At 39.4% G+C, this 19,699-nt stretch overlaps 1 long non-coding RNA gene across 1 annotated transcript; it reads right to left on the reverse strand.

The window, feature by feature from the left end:
• Window positions 1-231: 231 nt before the first annotated feature.
• Window positions 232-19,671, reverse strand: LOC133523486 (uncharacterized). The gene is made up of 3 exons (XR_009800232.1): window positions 19,523-19,671; window positions 9,866-9,915; window positions 232-3,214 (listed from the first exon to the last, which is right to left on the reverse strand). It is a non-coding gene; the product is annotated as an uncharacterized LOC133523486 (long non-coding RNA).
• Between the last annotated feature and the right edge of the window lie 28 nt (window positions 19,672-19,699).

Below are 19,699 nucleotides of genomic sequence, written 5' to 3' on the forward strand. Positions count from 1 at the left end.
ATAAAAAGCGTGATTGTTTTACTTAAATATGATGGTGAACGATTCATTATCATTTACTGATTGTGTAGTCTTAGTCCAGCTCACGTCACATGAATCACCCTGTATAAGTAGTTATTTATATCATGTCATGTATCTTAGTTTTAACATGTGAATTTTCTCATGTAAGTGAATTATGCAATTCTTTATGAGAATAAAGTTCTTTAAACCTAAACCTATGTTTTTTTAGTAAACTGGAGAGGAAATAGTAAATAAAAGAATCATATCCTAATGTAATAAATATCAAATGTGTACTTCTGTGTCATACGTTTGAACGTCAATTCCATATTTTATTTTATGCATTGGTACATTTACAGTACCAATTTCACTCAAAATCACAATATCTTAAAATATCTTAGCAGTCAGGTACCTATTTCAAATTTATAAAAAGGACATAGATAACTATTACATATGTGTGTTTTTTTATTGTTGTCATGTATTATTACACGTAATAAGTATACTTAAATCAGCAAAATAATCACGCAAAGTAACAACCTGAAATGACTAGGTACCTACTACGCTCTGTACGTACTCCTCCAGCTGATAACTGCGAGCGGGCCGCGCGTGGACGTGCCCTGGCCGCCGCTCCGCCGCCGTTTCGCCCTAATTAAACAATAATCGAAAAACTACAATGAACGGGCGCGCGGCTCCGTTCTCGATGTCCCGCGCCTCCCGCCCCCCTCGCCCCGCATGACGTCATTGTTGCACTCTGCGCTCCTCGGCATAGCCTCTCAGTCTCGGGCCTCCGATAGGTACCAAATTGCAAAACCTACCGACCAAATTAGCGAGCGTCCATCGAGCATTACACGAAACGCGACGGCCTGAAACAAGCATTGACACATCGCAACTCTTACCTATTGTCTGATTTTATATAAATGTAAATGTTTAGCATAAGTAAGTAACTAGCAACATCATGTTTAATTCTTGTTAGTTAGTGAAGTCGGTTTTATGTCGTCATGAGTATTGTCATACTGTTATTTAAAGGGGCCAGTTGCAACACAGTTATCAGCTGTTGTTGTTGTGATGCGGCGCGGCGGCGGCGGGCGCGCGGAGAAATTGCGTGTTTACAAAGAGATGGACGGTCGGGTGCGGCGTCACCGATGACGCGCTTCACGTCACGCATACTCCGGCCACTCGTTGCACTCGCCGTCAACCATCGCTGGATGCAATGCAATGCAACCAATAGCTTTGCGCAATATGCCAATATATATAGACACAAACAGAAGCGAATCAGTCACGTACTAATACGTGATAAAGATTTATTTTTGTAAAAGTGGTGACCTCACTGCCAATTTGGCATTTTAATGATAAAGTCACAAGACAAGTGATGTCGTAAACTACGTGAAATTATGCCAGTTTTAGTGTCAATATGGCTAACCAGATAAAGCATCTTTTCCAGTAGGTACGCGACTAGACAAAAGTGACTTTCCGTACATCCTTAGTAGCTGCGTTATGACTAGCACTTTGACGAGTCGAAGAGGACCCGGTAGGTAGGTACCTAGATTATCGCGGGACTCTAAAAATAGTCCTCTTTATGCATATAGTAGTTTAAAATTAACATTACGAGTACTTTTTACCTATGGCAATTGACGGGATTAAAGTACTTTGTTAGGAAAAACGAAAACAAAAAATGATGGTTAGCGCTAATAGACTAGAGGTGTGTATAAATCTGTAAATAGCACAATCATGACGCCACGGGCGCGTCACCATCACCGCGCGTCACAACGGTACTACCTCACTCTCAGGTGGAGGCTTTAAGAACCGTAAATACCCGTACAATACCTTCAGATTGATCTTGATTTCAGTGTGACTCGCTTGCACATATATTTTATTGATTGTGCAATTAAATTCATACATTTAGATTTTTTTAAAGAAAATCTTACGGTAATAAAAATAAAATAATAGGTAGAGTCGGACCGAGCCAACTCTGCGTGGCGTTTGCAGTGATAAAGTGTGGAGATGTCATCATTGATGTCAAATTTATGTGAAATAATGACGTTTATAATAATACTCCCTCACTTTTTGTTCTGTTGAAGTCGGTGACGAAAACAAAATATGTAATTATTTCTTTAAGTAGAGGCTGAACAATGAACAGCAATATATGACTTTCAAATGAACACTAAGTAAATTTGTGAATGAATGAAACTATAATGAATTCCTAAATAATTAACCAGTACGAACGGAGGTGCGGACGGTAGTGCTGGTAGAGTTCGCTCTACTTGAACGCAGGTTTTTGGATATATAAGTACAGTAAGCTGCAGAGATAAGTGGACCTACCTGTAAACAAATTTCTATGCAGGGGGAGGGGGGGTCCCTTATCTCTACAGCTTTACTGTATTTAGTACACACTCTACTAGTTACCAAATTATAATCATGTTTAGTTGATTGATATACAAAAAAAAAGTTGAACTTTTTGGTTGCATAATAATAAACAAGCCCAGAAATATATAGTTAACTCTTAGGTGCGAACTGCAAAATAAAAAGAATAGGTAATATATCATTTGCACCTAAACAAAAATACTCCGAAACCGACTTTATCTTGTAAACAATAAGGCTACGAATGACGCACGCAGCGGACCATGTCCTACGTCATTGTCATCATCAATTTTGTTTGTGGATAACCTCAACCGCGATTTTTAATTACTGTTTACAGCTTTTGATGTTTTCGACATGAATACAAACAGGGAACAGATTCTTGTGTGCTTAATTTTATAGGTTCTGTTACTTATGACAAAGTGTTAACTTTTATATTTAGTCCTAGTCCTAACCTAACCTAATATTATAACCCACTTGTATTTATTAGTGATTTATAACTATGTCAGCTTTAATTTTCTTATAGCCAGACTAAGCTAAGTTGGCAGAGATTTTAACAGCCCAGACTGTGAATGTGTTATGTAAACGTCATAATTTGATAGAAGTTTGATGTTTAAAATAATCCTTGAACAGTCTCGGCTATCAAAATCGCTGCTAACTTAGGTTGGTCTAACTCTATTTAGAAGCGTAAATCATGTACAAGTCACTAAAATATATTTTTATAACGAACTAAAATATGGATTATAAGAATAATTATCGCTTCAATGATTGCATTATAGGTAAAGTATACGGCGGAACTAACCTTTGCATGTTTATGCTCAATAAGATAGGCCCCTCCTGATACTGAACAAATATTTACTGTCCACTGTAAAGAAATATGAGTTAATTATTTTATCACTATTATTTAATGTCTTTACAATCTGTATATTCACAGGCCGATTTTAGGAAATTATGACCGATACTAAATTATGACAGAAAAGGTCCCATGAGCTAGTGGAGTTTTTCTTCGCTGGCGACTCTTTTCTTAAGGCGCAGGGTAGGGCAAGGCATTCTCCATACAAACCTTGTGCAAGTTTTATTCGTTAGTTTTGGCAATATACCATTTTATTTCATTTTTTGCTTGTATATATTGGATATACGCAGAACTTGATGTAGAATTTTTTCTTTATTAAAAAAAAATACATCAAGCCCTAGCTAGCAAAAAAATAAGCATATTTACCAAAAATAATAACTGTAGTGCAAACACAAACGAAGAAAAACGCGCACAAAGTTTGTATGGAAAGAGCTTGCCCTACCCTTCGCCTTAAGACGAAAGTGGAGGACCCGCGCAAAATCGCCTTTTCATACAAACGTAGTCCTCATTTTCCTCTCTGGATATTAACATGATTAAAAATATTTTGACACAATTAGTTATGTATCAACCACAGTTATGCCCCTACGTTTCACTTTTTTAGATTTTTTATTATTGTTAAAACTAGGAGCGATTTTCCATATGTCAATATCCAGAGAAGGAAATGAGGACTAATGTCTGTATGCAGAAGCGGCCGTCCCCTTTCCTCTTAAAGTTCTCGTCGACAGTGTGTGAAGTCGGCGATCAAACACATACCTAATATAAATTGAGATAAAGTTAATTTCTCTTAGGAATAAAGCCTCTGTACATCTTACATCTTTTATTTTTGTTGTGACTTTTTAGGGTTCCGTAGCCAAAAGGGCAAAAACACTTATAGTTTCGTCATGTGCGTCCGTCCGTCTGTCCATATGTCAGAACCATTTTTACGTGTAATAAAGTGACATACATACATAATTATCCATATTTCTTAGATATACTGCACTATTAAAGAGAGCAACATATGTGAAATATTTTGTGAACAGTGATCTCGTTAGTTAGTACCTTGACCAGAATTGGTTCAATGTTCAAAGTACGTGATGCCTTTCTGTATTTGCATGCTGTTTGCACACAGCTGCAAAGCTACTTACTCTAAGCGCCACTTGCACGGTTTTATTTTCTTCTCTTTTTAGCATACTCGTATCTATCAACAATTTATTTGCAAAAAAGGGTAAAGTTTTCATGTCTTAGGGCCACTTGCTTGCAACATCCCACTAACCCGGAGTTAACCGGTTAAACCTGGAGTTACCATGGTGACCTTACCAGTACAATTTGTCACTAGGTTAGTTAAAACTTTACCCTTTTTAGGGTTCCGTAGCCAAATGGCAAAAAACGGAACCCTTATGGATTCGTCATGTCTGTCAGTCCGTCCGTGTCACAGCCACTTTTTTCCGAAACTATAAGAACTATACTGTTGAAATTTGGTAAGAAGATGTATTCTGTAAACCGCATTAAGATTTTCACACAAAAATAGAAAAAAAAAAACAATAAATTTTGGGGGTTCCCCATATATAGAACTGAAACTCAAAAAAAAATTTTTCATCAAACCCATACGCGTGGGTTATGTATGGATAGGTAGAGGATATTGAGGTTTCTAAAATCATTTTTTTCTAAACTGAATAGTTTGCGCGAGAGACACTTCCAAAGTGGTAAAATGTGCCCCCCCCCTGCAACTTTTAAAATAAGAGAATGATAAAACTAAAAATAATATATGATGTACATTACCATGCAAACTTCCACCAAAAATGGTATAAATGAGATCTAGTAAGTAGTTTTTTTTTTAATACGTCATAAATGGTACGGAACCCTTCATGGGCGCTTGTACACAACAAATGCATGGCCGCTTATTTTTCCCGACCGTTCGTGATAAAATCAGAAATTACTAGATTACCGATTTTATTTGAACGAAACATGCAAAGTGCTCGTTTCTTAAACGCATGTAACTTATAATACAAGCGGAAGCATTTTTTAAACTCCTTTTATTAGAATGAGACTTCCGCTTGTACGAGTATTAAACAAGCACATACTTAGGGCACGCTATAGTTATTAAATAGAATGGGTTATTTGTATAAATCAAATAATTTTTTTATGTATTCTTGAAAATAAACAAAAATGTTTAGAAGTGCTGCCTGTAAGAAAATTCTGTGTCGCGCGTTGTTACTGTTAACCCGAGATTTGCTCTTAATAAAATCGGTAACTAAGCACTACACATGTGTATATCGAAAATTTAAAGGGCGATGTACTGATGAACCTGGTACAATACACGTGCGAAAAGGTAATTCGAAACGCGTGTCGATTCCTACTTTTCACACTTGTAATGTACTAATACTTATTAAGCAAATTCGGCCGACCCTTATAGGGCACAAGCAAATATGAAGAAAACATTGTGTGATTTTCAGGTTGGTTTTATTTCATCGTAAAAAAACTTTACGACGTATGCATGCACACAGGTGGGGTAAACTACCCACGGAGTGGGTGCCACAACGTAAACGCCTAAGAGCGCCCTAAGACCTACCTAACCTACCTAAGAGGAGATGGCGGGACGACCTGGACGCATTTCTCAGCAATTGGACGGATGCTGCAGGATATCGGGAAGATTGGAAGTCTAGGGGTAGGCCCTTGTCCAGCAGTGCAAAACTTTATAGGCTTGTTAAAAAAAAGAAAATGTAAATAAAGTAAATGTAAAAAAGAATGAAGAAAACCAATAATATAAAATTAGTCGACAGTTGTAAAAATTATAAAAAAAACATTAAGTGCTGCCCACTTAAAACTTACCAGCCTTCATGAAACGGGTCTCTAGACTCTCTAGGGTAGTAGCCATACAATACATTTATACATGAAGATAATTGACTTTCGTTAATAAAGTACGTCAATGAATTCCAGAAAAAACGGGAAGTCAATTCAGCACGCACTTTAGCGATACAGCCGTTTACAGATATTTGTGAGCACCTTGGCCTCTCTAACATACTTGATGTTATGGCGACTGCGCCTGTATCTAAGATCTATTAGCCATGAGGCATGCAAATACGTTGGTCTGCATTAGCAGATACGTTTAGTCTATCTATGGAACACTTTTTTTAATGATATAGTTAGGAGGCACACGAGCAGGCGGTTCGCCCGATGGTAAACAATTATCATCGCCTATGGACACATGTAACACCAGAGGGGTTTCAAGTGTGTTGTCGGCCTTTTAGATTGGAGGAGGTACGCTGTTTTCTTGTTTTGTTGAAGGTTTGAAGATCTAATGCTGGTTATAGTGTCTGATCAATCATATAAGTTACCTGTCGTTGTTGATCGTCATCCGTGCAGACCCGTCAGCTTTACCCTGAAACGCTCATGAACTTAAAACATATTGGTCGGTACGGACCGCTCCGCACCGGACGGCCATAAATATACTGCGGGTGATGGTTCAGTTTAGCTGATCGAGGGAGGAAGTTTTTTCTAACAGTACCCACCTATATAAACAAGACTTACAAAAATACTTAAAATATTATTAGCAGTACAGTTACAGCATGTCCGATATTTTCTGAACCATTTATGCATGTAAATAAATACCCTCTTAAATAAAACAAGGGGACACAAAGAGTTTCATCGGTAAAAAAAAACGGCTAAGTGCTAGTCGGACTCGCGTTTCAAGGGTTCCGTACATCACAGAATTTTTAACAATGTTTCTTTGAAACGCGAGTGAAGTTAAAAACCCGTTGGGGTCGAATCAAAAACAAAAATGTAGGTAACGGAATAGTACATTACTATAGAGGACGGGAAACGAAGAGTTACAGGCCAAGTAGATATAGACGGATAGGGATACGCGGCCGGCAACCCGGTTTCTCGCCGATATTTGTATAGTGCTTTTCTCAAACTTGCAATGAAATAAGTAAAAAAAAATAGGATGATGATGATTGTTTCATGTCCTAATGTGATAGGTTATTCAGTGCGTGGGGTATTGAAGGGGAACAAAAATGTAATGATTTAGGCGTTACGACACACGCCATTACGCTTTGTTTCTTTTCATTTTCTTTCTGTTTTTTTTTTGTTTTGTTATTATTACTTTGGGGTCATTAAGAGGGGAAAGAAAATTTGATTATTTTTACGCTACGACGTACGGTTTAGGAGATACAGCCCTAAAATATTTCTGCTTGACTGAGAAAAGTATTATTACACGGTGGCTTGTATAATATGCAAGTATAATATGCATAGTTTGTATATCGATGTTGACCGCTGTATTTATTTACTTAGACAGATTTAGAGAAGCGGTGTCATTTGATAGATCTTACGAAATAACACAAAAATAAAATACGTGGGATTAAACAGTGTGTAAATTCATTACGGACGATAAATTAACCAGACTTAGAATTTATCCATGTAATAATTAAGAAGTTTTTCAAGTTTTACTTAATCCCCCTTTATTTATTTTTTACATTTAGCAAGCAGCAATGTACTACAAATATTACGGGATATAACATAACATGACATTACGAGATACGAGATTTCTATAGTAACTGTCAACAAGCATTGACAATTACTACAAATATCTCGTAGCTCGAAACGAGTGTTGATTTACATTGCAGGTTTTCATTGTAATTCTAAGCAAAATATATCTCAATATACTTCTTAGGTCCTATGCTAACCACCGTTTAACCCTTTTCCAGGCATGGTACGATTTATCGACCACATACGCGCCAATAGAATTTTAACTTTAGCATTTCGATTTAAGGTAAAATTAGTTTGCAGTCTCGGGAAATGTGACTGGTCTTCAAATGAATCATCAAAGCTGATGGATTAATTGAAGTATACTTGGATTTTTTGGGAAAACCTTGTGCGTTTACGTTACATGTTCCCGAGAGATTATGTGTATGGGTCAGGAGCTTTCTAGCAGACCGAAGCATAAAGGTCGATGTTGACGGTAAATGCTCAGACTCCATGCCTGTGAATGCTGGTGTCTCCCAAGGCTGTGTGCTATCACCCACCCTATTCCTTCTGCATATCAATAACATGCTGCAAATCAGCGGCATTCATTGTTATGCTGATGATAGTACGGGTGATGCCTCTTACGCCGGCCGCACCAATATCTCTCAGGAAAACGTCAAAGAGAGCCGGAACAAACTTTTGTCTGAAGTCTGAAATTGAGACTTCCCTAAAAGAAGTCTCTGAATGGGGTCGACTTAACTTAGTCCGTTTCAACCCTACCAAGACACAAGTTTGCGCGTTTACCGCAAAAAAGTTAGAGTTCGTCGTATCACCTCGTTTTGAGAGCACTCCCCTGACTGCCACAGCCGGTATCGGAATCGTTGGCGTCGACATCTCGAGTGAAGTCTAGTTCCGCGGCCATCTAGAGGGTAAGGCTAAATTAGCCTAAAAAAAACTCGGTGTGCTCAACAGATCGAGACAGTATTTCACACCGGCCCAACGCCTACAGCTTTATAAGGCGCAGGTGCGCCCGCACATGGAATACTGTTCTCATCTATGGGCAGGGGCACCCCAGTACTAGCTTCTCCCTCTGGACCGCATCCAACGAAGAGCGACTCGAATTGTTGACTGCCAGCAGCGTATTTCGGATCGGCTTGACTCCTTGGCGCTGCGTAGAGATGTGGCCTCGCTCTGCATTTTCTATCGCATGTACAACAGGGAGTGCTCCGAGGAATTGTTCGGATCAATCCCTGCCGCTTCTTTTCGCCATCGCTCTACGCGGCAACATTTCCATCCTTACCACTTAGGTAGGTAGATGGTTGGCAGTCCTCAACTGTGCATTTCTCCAGGAAATTTCTGCCTCGCACAGCTAAACTGTGGAATGAACTGTCGCCTGCGGTATTTCCAGACCGAGACGACCTTCAACCCTTCAAGAAAAGAGCGTATTCCCATCTTAAAGGCCGGCAACGCACTTACAACCCCTCTGGTGTTGCAGGTGTCCATGGGCGGCGGCAATCGCTTATCATCAGGTGATCCATCTGCTCGTTTGCCTCCTCTACCATAAAAAAAAAATCCGTCGTAAATTTCGACTTAATTGATCAATTAGTTTCGGAGCAAATAGGCTGTGACAAACGGACAGACAGACATACAGAAACACAGACGCACGAGTAATTCTATAAGGGTTCCAAATTTCCTTTTGAAGTACGGAACCCTAAAAAATACCAACTCAGCTTGGCTGAAGCCGTCTTCGATACAGCAATCGGAGAATACTTATACCTACTGAGACCTATTTTTTCTGTCAGTACATCAAATAAGTGTAATACGAATCCTTAGATTACGCCGTACCTAGTATCAATATCAACTACACTAATCGCGTCTATTTGGACCAATACATTTTTACTTATTTTATTAGTGTTATTACCCTAAGTGGTGGCTACGTTCCATTGGTTATTGCTCAATATTGAGCAATTCTCGTAGCCAGGGGAGCCCCATGCGGGTAAGGGACTGCTTAAACAGCCAATATAAAAGTAAATGACAAAACTAGGGGTATTACTTACACATCACACTCTGTTACAACCATGTAAGATGCAAATTAGAATAGTGTAGCGTGAACACCCTAGACAGCTAGCTCATTAAGTCTGTAGATAATTTGATGTCTGGTGCGAGTGGGTACGGTCGGTTTACGTTAGGCCTTTAGATATTGTTTACATATTCATTATTTACCTTCGTCTAGGGTAGAGTTAGCTAATTAGTATGGAAATCTGATCAGCAATCTGGAAGATACAATCACGGGACCAGGTTTAGTCAGTGGATCTCTGCTTGTGATAATCTACTTTTATTTAGTCCTAACTAGTAACAAACTAAGGAACTTTGTTATCAGCTATGATTCTCTAGGAATTAGAAATATAATTCTAAATGGAAATCAGTAAAATAAATCAAAGTTGTCAACAATATTACTACTCTTTGTAGGCTAAAGGGGCAGTGAGCTGGTCATAACTGGCATAGCACGTTTGCTAACAAAAACAAGTGGCATACAAGAGAAAAGCAAGGAGTCTGGTGTTGTGGCGCTCCTTTAAAAGTGACTATGCCAGCAGTAGACTGCTGCGAGCATCAGTTCATCATCAGATGACGTACTTAATGGACTTGATAGAAAGGAACCGAAACTCCAGCACTCTTAGGGTCAGTTGCACCAACCACAATTAGCTGATTGATCGAGGTTCCTCAACAGTGAACTATAAAACTTCCCATATATAAAAACAATAAAATTTAACGAACGATTTAATGTTGACAAATGGTTGGGTGCAACCGACCCTTAGTATCCTTGTTGTGTCAAGGCAAGGGCCGAAATACATATTGACTTAGTGAGTGACTAGAGTTGTTTGATAGCTCTACTAAAATCAGCAGATTGCTGTCTCATTTATGACTTCGGCATCCTTCAGCAGTTTCTGACTAATCCCCATGGGAATGTAGTAATGAGCACACGACATTAATATGTATGTTTATCATGTCCAGTCGAGCATGACTCGACCAATGTTAGGACAAGTAGGTACAAAGTCTAGAAATCGTTAGTCAGCCGTTACTAATGAGTCAGCTATAAGTGATGCATAAGTAATATTTAGAGCATCATGAAGATTAAGATCCCCCTAAGATCAGGCTGAATTGGATGAACCCAGTGTGGTAAATGCCCCTTAGAAGACTAATGGAAATACGATATAAAAAGTAAGAATGAACTGTGATGTCAAAGGTAGGTTGAGGCAATTACAATTTATCTTATACTGTAATATGTACGTAATGTGACTTCATTATTGTTAGTGTGCCCTCTCTAAGTTTCTACATAATATATTTGCCAGTGCAAGAGTGTCAGTAACGTTGGCGATTAAAGGCTTAATTTATACCTTACTAGGATGAGTTATTAACCTTGCTACGCGTTGAGTGTCTATTCTCTAAATAGGTGCCTGGTTTATATTACTAAAAATCCTTATAAGACTAAACTAAAAAGCATATATAGTCGCTAAGTTAAATCGCATTATTAGAATAGCAAAGAAAATAGGATATTCTCTACCAATAATTCAATAATTTCCTTTATGTCTTCGTGTATAGCATCTAAATTAAAACAGGCACTTGCTGCTTTGATGGTTACAAGTTACAACTGTTTGTTTATTTTATATAAAATTGCGAATATGTCATGGTCATTATTTTATTTTGTTATCATTCACAACTCTAAAGATCCTGTGTAAAACATTGACATATATCTAAGGACGGGCCTTACGGGCACGAAGAATGGTGGTGGTGGTGGTGGTGGTGTCACTTTCGCATTCGAGCCAATCGTGCAATCTAACGCAACTAGTTGCGACCAATCGCGCGTGTGTTGCGAACTCATCAACCAATCGCGTTGTGGCGTTATACTGCACGATTAGCTAGAATTCATGTGCGTGACACCGCTGCACTGGCCCCATTCTTATTGCCCGTAAGGCCCGTCCCTAGATATATGTCAATGGTGTAAAAGAGTATTATTAGTAGAAAAGGTACTTATTGGTACTGAGGTCATTGAGGTTATAAATCAGTATGTACAGTCAACAATACTATTCGCTTAGCACCTTTGCATACAAACATATGCAGAGGGGGTACCTTTTCTCTGCAGCTTACTGTACCTATTGCCGATAGTTGAATCTGTTCATAAAGGTATAGGTAATATGAAGTCATTGATCAGGATAGTAATCATAAATAAAGTCCAAGGGATCTTATTAAAATAGTGACTGTTAATTCCAATTTAAAATAAGTGGGGGCGCAAATCCAGCGTGACTGGCAGGTGTGCGTGGAGTCGCGGACGCAGCGCGCGCCTCGGAATTGCGACTCAATTCAACTTTACTTTTCCAAAGTAAGAATCAACCTTAACACAGCGACATCAAAGTTTATTATTGCTCGTTAGCAAAGACCATGTGCATTCTTGCATTAATGATGCGAGATTTTGTTACGTAGTAAATTTTATCGGCACTATCAGAAAGACACTGAATATAAACCTTCTTCGTAATTACCATATTACATAGTTGTTGGAGTAGAACATAAATATGTACTTAAGAGTCATACGATCCTGCACCAAAAAGCCGCTCCTATACAATCAATATAGTTAGAGCCACCCCACACTAGCGTTTCCCGAGCGTCGGCGTCTAAGTCAACTCTATGGCTGCTGTTCGACGCAACGTTAGCGCAACTGCGCAGCGACGCCATTTTCCATAGCGCTGACTAGACGCCGACGCTCAAAAAACCAAACCTATCTTATTTTTATTTTATTTTTATTATTATTTCAAAAATAGTTGTACACTATAACAGTATACACTAAGTCACTACAATACTACAAACAAATTAATAACAAAAATGGGTGAAGTAAAAATATTATGTACAATTACTAATTAGGCATCGACTGTTTCTAGGCAAGTTACCACACTAAGACAGAACAAGCACATTCAAACTGTTGAAGGACGTGCATCCATCCTCTCACAGAGCCTCAACAATTCATCTCGCACTTCGCTCCACCTGCCATCAAATAATTTGGTTGGGTTGAAAAGGGCGTTGATGCTAAGAGCGCATTCAGGAGGGGTAAAGGGTGAACAAGTGGAGATTTTCCGTGAGACACAGTTCGAGAAATCGGGCCTACAAGTAGACCACGGTCACGAGGCCGGCAATTGACTCTGGTTGGCGTAGGGACAAAAAGACGCAGTAATTGCGCCACCAGTTCGGCACAGTCCGAATTACCTCGCAAGACGCAACAGGCACTCGTAAGGAGCTTAATATTTCGTCTTACCTCCAAAGAGTTCAAGCCTAAAGAATCTAGCAAGTATTTTGTTGGGTATAAAAACGGGTAATACCCGAATATTTTTTTATATAAGAATCGGAGAAATACTTTTTGCACCCTCTCCAAAAGCTAGACGTAGGATACCTCATAAGGATTCCAAACAATGGCAGCTGATTCAAGCTTGCAGAAGCACTACAGATGACTACAGAAGACTAGAGATGTGTATAGAAGCTTTATAGTACCAGAGTCCTGAAAATCTCTCGCGTTCCTAATAATAAACCCTAACCTCTTATAGCAATCACGAGCTAGATATCATGTGTTCATGGAAGTTGAGGTGGCTATCAAGAATGATTCCAAGATATAGTGTTGACCCGGGATAATGGTTCCGATCCTAGATGATATTCGTAGTAGAGTGGATGACGTTCCCTACTGAAAGTCATGACGGCACACTTAGTGACATTAAAGGACAACTTAATTTGAAGACTCCATTGATGCACTTTATCCACATCCTCCTGGAGAGATAAACAGTCGGATACCTCTTGCGCACCGTAAATAACTTTGAGGTCATCAGCGTAGAGCAAGCATCTGGCAGATTTAAGAACTGATGTAAGATCATTTGATCATGATCCCAAAAAGCAACGGCCCAAGTATCGAACCCTGACTGACGCCAGAGAGCGTATGATAGGTTTTAGATACAAAACAGCCGTGTTGCACATACTGTTTCCTGTCATTTTCAGTTATATATCATTGGTTCTTAGCCCATATGACCTTAGATAAAATGTTTATGTCAAATTTCTTGTTAGGTATTTCAGGATGTGGTATTAAAATGAGAGCGTAACTTTGATTGTATGGCGACGACCAGGGCTATAACCGCGAAAATCGAAGTTCGTCAATTGCGAACATTTTTCTCTGTTACTCTAATTACGTCTTAGTGAGAGTAAAAGAGGAAGATCCCCGCAATGTGCGGATTTCGATTTTCGCGGTAGGCCCCCTGGTTCGTGTTGCGACTCTTAAGTCATATTTCTAAGCGGAAACAAGTGCACTTAATCATAAAATTCAATTTAATGTGTCTATAAAACTTGTTTTCGTCTCTGTCTTACCACTCTTACCAATACATAGATGCCTACTACCTATTATCAAACAAAAATTATTGTAATAGAGAGGAAAAATATAGGGAGCGTGCATGAACTGTAGGAGGCAGCACATGAGCCGTCAGATTTTTGGCGCGAGGCGTAAATGTGATGTTTATTGTTCCGATGTAGCCCACAAGATGGCAGAACCTACTATGCACAAGACAACACGTGACGTGTCAATGTACATGTTTATTGTTCCGATTCAGGCCACAAGATGGTAGACCCTCCAACGCGCACGGTCCCTATAATAATTACTTATTTTGTGGTAAATTCTAGACAAAAACATGCCCCTTAGTTTGACATCCAAAACAGATAGCGCTGTACTGCGCCATGTTTTGCGGTCACTGAATTGTCAAACGTCAACTTTTGACAATCAGAGTTACCGCAGAATGTATGGACTCCACGCAGCACCAACTCGTTTGTATCAATGTATCCTTGCTATTATGCCTATTATATAAAGTGTATACTTGTTTTTACTAAAAGGTTTTGTAGAAATGATTGATAATATGTAGGTAAGCCGGTACCTATGTATGTGCCTATTAATTGCTTGCACTGCTCGTCTTCGTACCTGATATTTATTTAAAACTAGCAACCCGCCCTTACACTCCGCCCGCCCCCACACAAACCCTTAACAAACGGCCCGATTCGAAGTTTAAGATACGCTAAACATAAACCCCCTTATTCATAAACGTGTTCTAAAGTTACGATGGCGCTAATAATCGTTTGTCCCTTTCAATCGTATCAATACGTCGGAAAGGGACAAACGATTATTAGCGGCATCGTAACTTTAGTACACGTTTATGAATAAGGGGGAAAAGGTATATCGTTAGATATGTCAGTATCAAAAGTGACGTTTCTTCAAAAAAAAACGTATACACCTAAACAGAGGGCCTACCGCGAACCACGTTCGACGTGTTGCCCCCCTGTCACACTTACGTACGAATTTACAAGTGCAACAGAGAGGCAACACGTCGAACATCCATCCTCACCACTTAGATGGTTGGCAGTCCTCAGCTGTGCGCCTGCGGTATTTCCGAACCGATACGACCTTCAAACCTTCAAGAAAAGAGCGTACTCCCATCTTAAAGGCCGGTAACGCACATACAACCCCGCTGGTGTTGCAGGTGTCCATGGGCGGCGGTGATCGCTTACCATCAGGTGATCCGTCTGCTCGTTTGCCTCCTCTATCATAAAAAAAAAACATGGTACGCGGTAGGCCCTCAGTAAACCTTCCTCAAGAATCACTAGTGAAATGTGAAAACCGCATGAAAATCTGTTCAATTGTTTTTAGGGTTCCGTACCCAAAGGGTAAAAAGGGACCCTATTACTAAGACTCCGCTGTCCGTCTTTCAACAGGTTGCATCTCAGGAACCGTGATAGCTAGACAGTTGATATTTTCACAGATGATGCCGATTTCTGTTGCCGCTATAATAACAAATACTAAAAAGTACGGAACCCTCGGTGGGCGAGTCCGACTCGCACTTGTCTGATTTTTTTGAGTTTACAGACTTACAGGACGGGGGGACTTTGTTTTTTAAAAGGTGAATAGATACCTAAAGAGAAAAGACCAAACACAATGACATGCACACGCCAGAAAACATGCATAACTTACACGAGACTCTTGAAACACATATGTATACATAGGTACACTAGCTGCTGCCCGCGACTTCTTCTGCCTGGAATGATGATGAATTGAAGATTACCTATTCTATGTCCTTCCTCGGGCCTCCAATTATCTCCATAATATCAAATTTAATATATCCGTTCAGTATAAGCGTGGAGGGGTTACAGACGGATAGTCAGACCAAGCTAAGTTGGCAGCGATTTTGATAGCGGTGCAAGTGTTAAGTAAACGTCATAATTTTATAGCAGTTTGACGTTTAAAATAACACTTGCACCGATTGGGCTTTCACAATCGCTGCTAACTTTTTTTCTATTTCCTATCGGCAGAATCGCTCTCATACAAAATTCGCATTGCAGATGCAGATGGGCGTTGACCGCCAGTTTTTCGCGTGTCAATTTTGTCAATTGCATTAATTGCATACCTAATTCAATATTGCAATAGGAAATTATACCTCTGGTTTTATTTAAAAAAAAAAAAGGCTATACACCTCTATATATGTTGTATTTTTTTGTAGATAGTGCATTCCATCAAGTTTAAGATCTATTATAAACCATAGCACGTGTAAAATCTATAGGTATTACAAAACATTCAATTAACGGTTAATGAGCTTACTTGGTGATTTGCTGCTCTTTTGTTTTCAGAAGACAGAATGTAGCTGCTTTATTTTGAAAGTGCATTAAGACGCACGTTGGAATGTGGACCGTCACTTGTGGGCATAGAGTTGAGATTAGACGGGCGGTTGGTTTAGTTGTGTTGTTGTGCGCGCGCGTTTCGCGGGTTTTTCGATGCGCGTGCAACGGTGCAGCGTGCGCGGGGCGCGGGCGCCGGCCGCAGACTGCAGCCGGGGGGCGACGTCACCCCGCGGCGGGGTTACCATTTTTTGAGTGGTTTCGGGAACACCATTAAAGTCCCCGAAAAATAAATTAATGCATAAAATACATCAACCTTACAATCTAGAATCTAGATATGTGCTTTGATATTGCGATGAATCGAAATTCACGTTTCAAATTGTGAATGTTACAATCGTCGGCCCGATTCGAAGAATGAGGTACGATAACGTTAAGTTCTGTTTTAGATAAGTTCTCATTTAGATATCGTTTGTATGTCGTATAATTGACAGAAGCAGCTCGATTCGGGCAACCAATGTCACTTTGACCGTAGAAATTTCGTAGATAGATCGTATTGGGATCACAGCGGAATCGAAATAAACGTCAATTTTGACATGTCGTTTAGTTATCGATCTTTTAAAGATCTTTCCAAGATCTTAAACGTGTCTTAATCATTCTTCGATCGGGCCGCGTCTCTTAAAATCCAATATGCAAAGAGGGATTTCAGATTTAATATTTACAGGTAGGTACTATATTTAACTAATACTTTATGTATTAAGGCCCGTCCAGACGGAAAAAAATTGGCATCAATCTCATCTAGCGCCCACATTTCACTGTCAATTTAGTCACCAAATCGAAGCAATTCGAGCACTCGAAATAAAATAAAATATCTTAAATCAAATCGACAGGCGAGCCAATTTTATTTTTCCGTCCACATCACCTGATTTGCTCAGACAATCTATAATCAGAAGAATCATTTTAGTTTGAAAAAGAAAATCGGAACAGATGTAGTGCTTAATTATTCTCCATCGTATTTTAACGGAAACGGACGAACGTGTCTTGCTATTTTAGCCAGTCTCGGTACGAAAAATACTGAAGTTGACTGATGTAGCATGACAAGTAAGAACGTTTCCGAGAAAATACCTATGATGGAAAACAATTATGCACTACTTACATCTGTACGCAAGGTATTTTTCTGTCATAAACATAATCCTGGTTTGAAAATCATAGCATAACCTTGTAGACAACATGAAATTTAGAATATTTATTTAAATGCATAATGTGAACCATAAAATCCAACTTTTTAGACGTTTAACAATCTTAACAATAGTTAAAGTAAAAAAAAAACTTATTAAATAAAATACTCGAAATATGGTAACCCTACCACCCCCGCGCCCTCTGACCACCACGGAGCTGTCAACACGAATGAATGGAAATGAGGTTGCATTCCGTAACGTAAACATATCGACATATTCGGACGGTATCATTATACACTTTGAGGTACACCGATTAGATCACCTCTCTGTCTGTAATCAAATCGTACAAGTTTAATTTTGATCAATCTAGTTCAGTTGACAATTGAATGTTTATATGATGTTGAAATGATACAGGAAAGGATAGTATCCATACAATTTCTTATTGTTGATGAATGTTTTTTGGACCTTTCCTAAGAGTAAGAATAGTACGATGTATATACTCGGACTATCGCGGTTGCCTCTAATTTACATATCACTAGAGTATTTTACAGGAGTCTTATGGTATCTGGATCATGAAAATCGCCCATATTGCGAGTTTCAAAGCCCAACACCTAAGAGTCTACGAGTATAGGTGACAGCGGACGTTACTGACTGCCGATGGCAAGTCATTAATCACAATTCCAAATCAGATTGGCCCCAAAATTGAACCTTGGCTAACGCCAGAAAGGGTGCTGCACCCTAGTATAATACGTGATCGACGACAATTATTGTCGTCGATCACGCAAATAGCTGGCGAAGAAGTTAAACAAATGTCGACAATAACCAATTACGTCGAGTTTGTGTAATAGCAGAACATAATTATTGATACGATAGGCTTTATGGAAATCAAAATACAGGACGTCCTCTTGAATAAGGTCAATACGGCTAATATGTGTGGCATAAGGGTTGTAAGTGTGGCTGGCATTCACATGGGTGCCTGTTTACCCATTGATCAGTGTTTATTGCGAGTCCATACATTTGCTATTTGACTTGCTGCTTGCGTTTAGTCACAAAATAAGTAATAGTACTATCGTACAGAAAAGAAACTTCCTACAAAACCGAAGTTTGACAGTGATTTAGGGACGAATCAAGCAGTTCCTTTCTAATGTATGGCACTATCCCTTTCAGCTATTTAGGGTTGCCAAAATTGAGCTACAATATTGAACGGAGCCGAGAATGCCCGAATGCTGCAGTTTCTTAATGAATAAAAACATATGAACTCGCAATAAACAGTAATCAATGTGTAAACAGGCCCCAATGTGAAGGCCAGCCACATTTACCGGTATTGACCTTACCCATATCATATCGCAGGGTTCTGAGATAAAGTCACCCAAGGAGGAGGTTAGTGTCCACGAACCGTTTCGCTCTGAAACCGTGCCGAGGGTCGCATAGAAACGGTTTCACTTATTTCGATAAAGTCCGATGGAGTATAGACTGGAAGAGCTTAGCCAGGGCTGAAAGGATGGCTTTATAGGCTATAAATTTCCACATTGCTGATCTCATTCGTCTCTGGGATCGGCCTAACCCTTGAGCATCCATACCACGGTTATTACCATTTTAATAGCGGCTTCCATATCCAACACATACATTGCCGGTTAATAAGGTTCAAAGAATTCAATTAATCGATCAAAAGCCGCAATGAATCAACAATTGCATGCGATTTGCTGCAAGGTGCGTAGATGCCTTTAGACCCACACACAAAGGCACAGACCAAAGAGGTTTTAGGATTGTCTCTACCCCTCTAATAGGTACATATACATAGAGTCAGACCAAGCTAAGTTGGCAACGATTTTGATAGCCCAGCCTCTGCAAGTCTTAAGTAGGTCCTAAACGTCATATTTCATAGAAGTTTGACGTTTAAAATAACACATGCATGCACTGTCTGGACCGGCAAATCACTGCCAACTTATCTTGGTTTGCTTCTAACCGTTGCTGGTCAGCAAAGCATAGGTATTTTGTTTACAGAATATGAAAAGTAGGTACTTACTTGTACTTGAGATCGTTGACGTTCCGAGGTTTTTACAATTGTACAGGACGCTAATTTCGCAGGATCCTTTGTCAAAGCTTGTTTTGTGACCGTCCTCCTGAAAAATATTTTTCCTTATTGCTTGTGTCATTGTGTGTATAGTATGTTTCCTATAAATGAAACAAAACTCACCACTTG

Source organism: Cydia pomonella, chromosome 12 (assembly GCF_033807575.1).
Source record: "Cydia pomonella isolate Wapato2018A chromosome 12, ilCydPomo1, whole genome shotgun sequence".
NCBI lineage: Eukaryota > Metazoa > Arthropoda > Insecta > Lepidoptera > Tortricidae > Cydia > Cydia pomonella.